Source organism: Toxotes jaculatrix, chromosome 10, assembly GCF_017976425.1.
Source record: "Toxotes jaculatrix isolate fToxJac2 chromosome 10, fToxJac2.pri, whole genome shotgun sequence".
Lineage (NCBI taxonomy): Eukaryota > Metazoa > Chordata > Actinopteri > Toxotidae > Toxotes > Toxotes jaculatrix.
The window spans coordinates 6,619,170-6,626,431 of NC_054403.1; positions in this window are offsets into that span (position 1 = coordinate 6,619,170).

Genomic DNA, 7,262 nt, shown 5'->3' on the forward strand with positions numbered 1-7,262 from the left:
TTCTTAGTACCATGCCCTAACATGTAGGCTACATGACAGGAGTGGGTGATATTGATAAAATCATCTCCCATAGAACATGTACATTTAAACCATAAAGTAAACTCAAATCATTGTTTAGTAAAGTTTTGTAAGTGGGATTGTGAACCATTTTCTGTAAAATAAAAACATTAGTGTACCCAATCACACTAAGGCCAAATATGCTGTAATCCCTGCAGTACCATAAAGTCGTCCTGTTCATTAATTTGCAGTATTGCTCACAATGGCCTAATACAGTCAGAGCTATTAAAGTGAAAGGTATCTCAGAAAGCACAATATAACAAAATCTCTAATCGTTGCCAAAATGCCAGGCAGTTTATAGCATCATATTCCTGAAAAGGGCTGGCAGCACAGAAACAATCCATTCATGTCAGTGGAATCACAGTTTTCAGCACATTCATTCATGGGGGCTAAATCTGAAGAAATTATTGTGCATTAAGTTCAACTTTGGTGAACTCTGACACACAAATTTGCACCCTTGACAAAAGAGCATCTTGACAGCACTGTCCACCGAGACATGAGAGTTGATCAAAAATGGAGGAAGGTATTGTAGTTTATTAGCTGTGTTGCACCATTAAGTTTTTATAACCTCCTCTTTTGGAGTATAAACTGCACTGAAAAGAGGCATGGTTTTTAGTGAGTCTACAAATATATCTCCCCGTCTTCCATAACTTTTTATTAAATATAATGATGTACAATCCTGACAGAAAAATGCCAGGCAGGAGCAAACGGCCCAGTAAACGGGGCTATTGTGACTGACTGGCACTAGTATGTTCTGCACTTGCTAGCACGTTAGCCGTTATCTCAGAAACTACAGTAGTTCACCACCTTTCTCTCCTTAAGGGTGTCAGATACTGAACAGGTGATCACAACGAAAGTTTTTCCAAAAGTGGTCTCAGACTTCTGGACCTCACTGTATATGTCCTGGATAATGCTTCCCGGCCCTACTGCCAAAACCTAGTACAAGAAAAATGGGATTCTCATATTCTGCCTACCACTGGTTGTGCATTTGTCTGTGTGCAGTGATGATATTCTGCCCTTTAGTTTAAATGAAATCTCACTCTCTCCCTCTTCCTTTTTTTCTCCGTCAGTTGCTCTATTTCTTTTCCTCTCATCACCGGCCAGAAGGTCACTCTTTACCTGCAGCCACACAACATAATAATGTGAACCTGACACAGAAGCCTTGTGTGTGCATTTCTGAATTAGTGTCTCTTTTTGTTTCGCCCCTGTGTGTTTTTCCATGTGTGCACAAAGCTGGCAGAATTAAATTCAGGGAACCCAGATGGCCTCCAATCCCAATTGAACCAAATGTGAATTTCCTCTCAGCCTTCAAGAGACACAATTCAAAAACCTCAGGATTGGCACCGTGAGCTGAAGCTGGTCTTTTTTGGCTTGATCTGTCATGACAATGTACCCTGTTCTCCAGAAAATCCCCATGGGTTCTCCCATACAGTGGGCTCCACCATCTTTTCCAGTTCAGTCACTAAGAGGCTGTGCATTGATGTGACATTACAGATAAAGGGAGGAGACAAATCTCCCCTCCTGTTCATGGCCGGGGGAGACAGCGGTAAATGTTCAGCATTATCAAATCTGACTGCTGGAGTCATGCAGGGGAGCTGTTGTAAAACACCTGCTAAATGCACAGCTCGAACCAGATAGCAGCTGATTTGTATATTCATGCCATAACTTGGGGGTCGGGCAAAGAGGGAACGAGGGGGTTGGTGGAGAGGAGAATGGAAACGAGCAGGGGTAAATGAAATTCAATGCAAATGGCTGTCAAACAGACTGGTGGCTATTTTCAAAACTCATGTTTGCTGTTGACAAGAAATATTAATGTTTGTTCTTTATTATTATTCATGAGAGAATAAAGTGTACTTGTTGCTAAGTTAACCCACTTCTTTGCTGTCACAAATCTTAATAAAAACATTCAAATCATCAGAGTTACACTGAGTGTCCCGGATGGATGGGCAGCCAATTCCATGCTATATACAAGCTAAATATCACAGTCTGCTGTTTTTGGAGTTAGAAAATTGTAGCTACTCAAAAATCAACTTTTTAAATATAAAACATTCTGACTTTTATACTTAATTGAATTATTTTTTTCCGTATGAGGTCACAACATACCACACACCTGAATATAATTAGTATGTATTCAGGACTTGGTATAGAGCCGCTGTGTTTGTCCTGTGCTGGGTGGGGATTTGGGTGTTCAATGTTTGACTGGCTCTGTGCCACTGCTGCAGCTGATGTGTGATGAAGCCTCGTGTGGGACTTCTCAGTGGGTCTCTGGAGGGTGGTTTTGATGGTTGGCAGGATAGTGGTTTAGTGGTTTGGCATAATAGTTGTTCTGAGGCACAGGACAGACATTAGAGAAGTGGAATTGAGTGACATTCCCCTTTAAATTCAGCATATAAAGCTCTCTCATTTCTTTATTGATCGTCTGTTAATGCTCTGAAGAAGAATATTGACTGTTGAGTTAGCCACTGATATGAGAAGCGCAACACACAATGTGTGTGTGTGTGGGCGTGTGTGCATATAGCTATGATCTCATCTGTGTGTGTGTTGCACCTGCCTTTGAAATCAAACTAAATAAATAGCAAAGAGGGTGTAAAATGGCCGCCGCAAAACTGTCCTGCATATGTAAAACGTAGCCTCACATAGAAAGCCACGATATAGCAGGAGCACTGGTAGAAAAGCTCACCTGGAAACGCTTCAGAGCACACTTTTGTTTGCTTGTTCCCTCCAAAACAAGCCAAACTCAGCAGTTCACAAGAGGTGGCATGTAACTCTGTTGTGATTTCATTCTATGCTCTTCTCTCAGGTGTTTGAAAAAGGCCTCAGATAAATATTGGATGAGCAAACGTCAGCACAACAGCTTCAAATGCCGGGGGCCATTCAAACGCTTGCCGCCACACACACACACACACGCACACACACACACACTGTGGCATTTGTGGCATTTTGGTGATTTCAGATTCTCCATTTTAAAGAAAGTGCGCTGGATGCAAAAGCAATAAATGGGCTTTTTCCGCTGAAAGTAAACTTCTGTTTTCAGTTTTTTTGCGTGCTTGAGAGAAAAAGGGAAGGCTTTCAGAAAATGTCATGCAAACTGTTCTGTCCTCTGAATTTAGTGGAGCTCACAGGAAGGGCTTTTCCAGCATCCAGTCTGTTTTGTTTTGTTGGGAGCAAAATAAGACAGAAAAGGGAGATGAAAAATTTACTGTGTTCTCATTTGTTCACTTTTCTGTATGCACATTTGAGAGGGCAGACAAGAAGGGAGAAAAAGGAGATGAGAAGAAGAGACAGGAACATTGAAAGAGGGATGATTGGAAGGAAAGCAGAGTTAGTGCACAGCTGTTCAGATTTCTCTTTTGTGGTAAATACAAGTTTGACAGGTTTCAAAGCAGGAATCTGGCAGGAGACTGGGATCAGAAATAACTGAGATTGCTGAGTTTACCAAGGTACCAACTACGCACACATATCTGCACATTTCTTGGTTTTCAGCTGACTTCTTTGAGAAGATGTGAATTTAGACAAGAGTACCTTTAACCACTCATGGACTTTTCAAAGAAAATCCAGGAACACAGCAGACCTCTTCCACAAAAGACATTTTACAAGTCAAAGTAGGAAAAGCACAGGTGTTACCAATAACATTAATGATGGCTCTGTAAGTCAGGAAGACATGACAGTGTGACAGTGAGCAAGCATGCACGATACCAGGATCCTGAATCTGAAGCAGATTATGCAGTGACCTGTCAAAATGTCATATGTGAAAAGGCCTTTTTGTGTGTGTGTGTGTGGGATTGATGCCATGTTCATGTCATATGAGATGGAGAGATGGGAAAGATTCCCATGGCGATGACGAGTGAGCACTCATGTCATCTGACAACTCAAGACGGTTGCATGAAAAGTGAGTAAAACACTGTGTGTTGACAGAATTACATCACATCCATTTAGTTTGGGTTTAATTCCACTGAACAACGAACTTTGGCTGGAGTGAGGTGTTTGCTTTGTCTCAGGCCCTTCTGTATCATTAGGTGGTGAGTAGGATATATCAGAGCCTCCAGAAAATCAGACTTTCATTCTTGTCATTACAACTTTGATGTTAGTGTGTGTTCAATTTACAAGTCGGAAATCTGTAACTAGATTACTGTGAGCTCTGCATGAGCCTTTGCCACATATTCCTAATTATCCGTTTATTGGGCCTCAGTGTAAAAAAAAAAATCTCAGTGAAAGTGACATTTAAGCCTAAATGGAAGTTTTTAAAAAAAATCCCTTTCAAATAAAGTGATTAATTAATGACAAACTTTAAAATGGAGTGACTGGATGAGCGAGAGGAAAGACTTACAGCTTCCCTGTGGAGTTTTTGATCTCTGTTAGTGTTATGGAGCTGTTATGGAACAGTGGGTCCCCATTTTCTTAATCTAGTACATGTGCATGAGGATACACATAGTGCATGCAGGCTTCACACTGTTTCAGTGATCTGCGGGTGATGTTAAGGTGCCAAGGGGATAAACACAATGTTTGATGAGAAACACTGAATTTAGACATCTCTTTTTTTTTTTTTTTTTAAATATATATGAGAAAACTCTACAGGGGAGCTGTATTCAGCTGCATTTTCCAGTCGTCCATCTGACATGCGTCTGACAGATACGCTCCTGTTTTAATCAATCCAGCTGTTTGCGCAGGGCACACAACAGCACACATTTTATGCACGCCATATGCCCATAAATGCATCACAAAGTGCATTATTTTCCTGCATTTTACATGCGTGAATACAGAGATTGTGTATTCGGCTTGTAGCGTGTCCAAAATGCAGGTAATCTACAGCACAACATCGTTACTGAGCGCCTACTGTGTAGACACACACAAAGCAGCTGAGCAATAGCTGCTGCTCTGCTAATGTGCTGCTCACGCTATCCCGTCTGTGTGGACAGGGCGTAAAACGACTTTTGTATAAGCGTTCCTGACAAGTGACCTCTTATGAATGACTACTAATCTCTGTAAGCAGCAAAAGTGAAGTGTGACATTGTTATATAGTTGGAAAATGTTCCAGGAAGAAGGTCATGGTAGGTCGTTGGGTCAACAAAGCATGACTGACAGAGAAGTCCACATTTCATGTCCCACCTCCTACCTACAGTCAACATCGGTTTCTTTGAGCTACGACAGTGATTTTTTTCCCTAACTGTAACATTGAGAACAGCCACACTTGAAGACAAAGTGAAGAGCTGACCGTCATAGAAAGAGTGAAGAAGTGCTAATCATTTAAATAAGAGGGTAACAGTGCTCTTCAGTCTCTCCTGGGAGACATATAAGGTTTTCCACCTGGTTGTGAACATGAAGAGTGACAGAAATAGTTATGTAACGAGTAAAAATTAGAGTTTGAGGGAAACCAAAACCCTGCTTACTCTCTCACCCCTGCACACCTGGCCAATCACACCATGAAGTGGGTGTGAATCTCAAATTGCCAGTTTTAGAAAGTAATGGAAATTTTGGGTTGCAGTCTCCATTCAGGAAGGTGAGGGGGGGTTTCCCAAGTCTTCTGATGATATGTCATCAGACTGTTGATGAAATATACTGGCAAATTAACTCTAACCCTCCAAACTCAACAAATACTTTTATTTGCTTTACTTTAACCACACCATAATCATAGAGATCTGGCAGATGACAAAAAAAAGAACTCTTTTGAGTCATTTTTGAAACAGTTACATGGAACTATTTTAAAGGTAGTAACACAATAAACTATTTTCATCATTTTGGTATTAGGACTTGTTGTGTGGTCAGGCTGGTCAGGTTTGGGGTGCACTGAAGCAGTACAGGTGGCTCCAGAGCATCATGCATTTAGTTTTTTGACTGTAGGTATTCATCAATTTTTGTATTACACAGTGCCACCAATTTTCTTGGAACAGAGGCTACTGCAAAACCTGGGACTGCAGATTCTGTAACAGCTTAAAACAGCATGAATGTGTGAGTGTTTAAGAGACAGACAGCAGTGAGAAGAATTTGATATGCATATAGAAACTGTCTTCAGGCATCACTTTAGGAATGATTGATGCTTTTATTATTGTATCATCTGTCTGAGGTGAAGGTAAATGCAGCGTGATGAGTATAGCCAGCATACATATACTGTTATTATCCTGTTTTTGCAGCTTTGTTTGTGGCTTGGCTCTCACACCATCAACACAGTGTGTGTACAGGAACGTGCAAGCGCTGCAGTCTTTCACATCTAGGATGGAAACACTCCTTCTCTGGTCACATTGTATTGGCTTATGCTAATTTTTGCAGCATAAAAAAACCCATCAGTAATGAGTAATTTCCCCAGACATCAGTCTGAGTTTCTCCTTCATTTTTGTATTGTTATTTCATCTCAGTATAAAGGGAAAAGGAAAGATTTGTGTCAAGAGGGTTGCTCGCATTTGTTGTTGTGTGGTTTGATATCAGTGGCTTGTGTTACATGTGTAATGATCAAGGAAAAGAGCAAGAGAGACTGACAGAGATGATGGTTACAAACACACCAGTGATAGTTTGAGATCAGGAACATTAACAGGTTGGAAATTGTGCTGTGCAATGTAATAATGTTTTTCTAAATCAATCTAAATGCCCAGTTACTGCATGTTTTTGTACACATGTATATTGACCTATATATACCTAGATCTCAGTTTTCCAGAAACTTTATGTTATACTGTAGACTATTTTTGTAGCATGTTTGAATGCAGAGGTTTGTTTCAATGAACATTTGCTGGACTGTTTCAAATGTTTTCTGTTTTGTTACCTATGCTTTTGCCTATTTTCCTTTCCTTTGAAAAAAAAAAATCTGTCATTTGTTGATTGAGGTCAATTATGCTGACCGAAAACATGTTTGGAACAATCCGTGGACCAGTGCTTGATGATGCTCTCCATTATGGTGTACTGCTATGTCTGAGTTTTGCTCAGTAGCTGGTGTATCTGATGCTGGAAGAGCAGTGTAGGTGGTGGTGTAACAATTGTAACACCAGCATGGCCTTCCAGCTTCACACTCCTCAATGTTGGATGAGTTCTCCACAAACATCTTGGTTTTCCCATTAGTGGAGATCTTGCTCGTTATGAATGATGTTTTCAATTGGTTTTGTTGAAGCAGCAACTATTGTATTCATTATTTCCAAAGCAATTCCTCTCTCTCTTTTTTTTTTTTATAGATGTACAGTGTTTGTTCCAGGATATGTTTATGTACAATACTATAACTATAT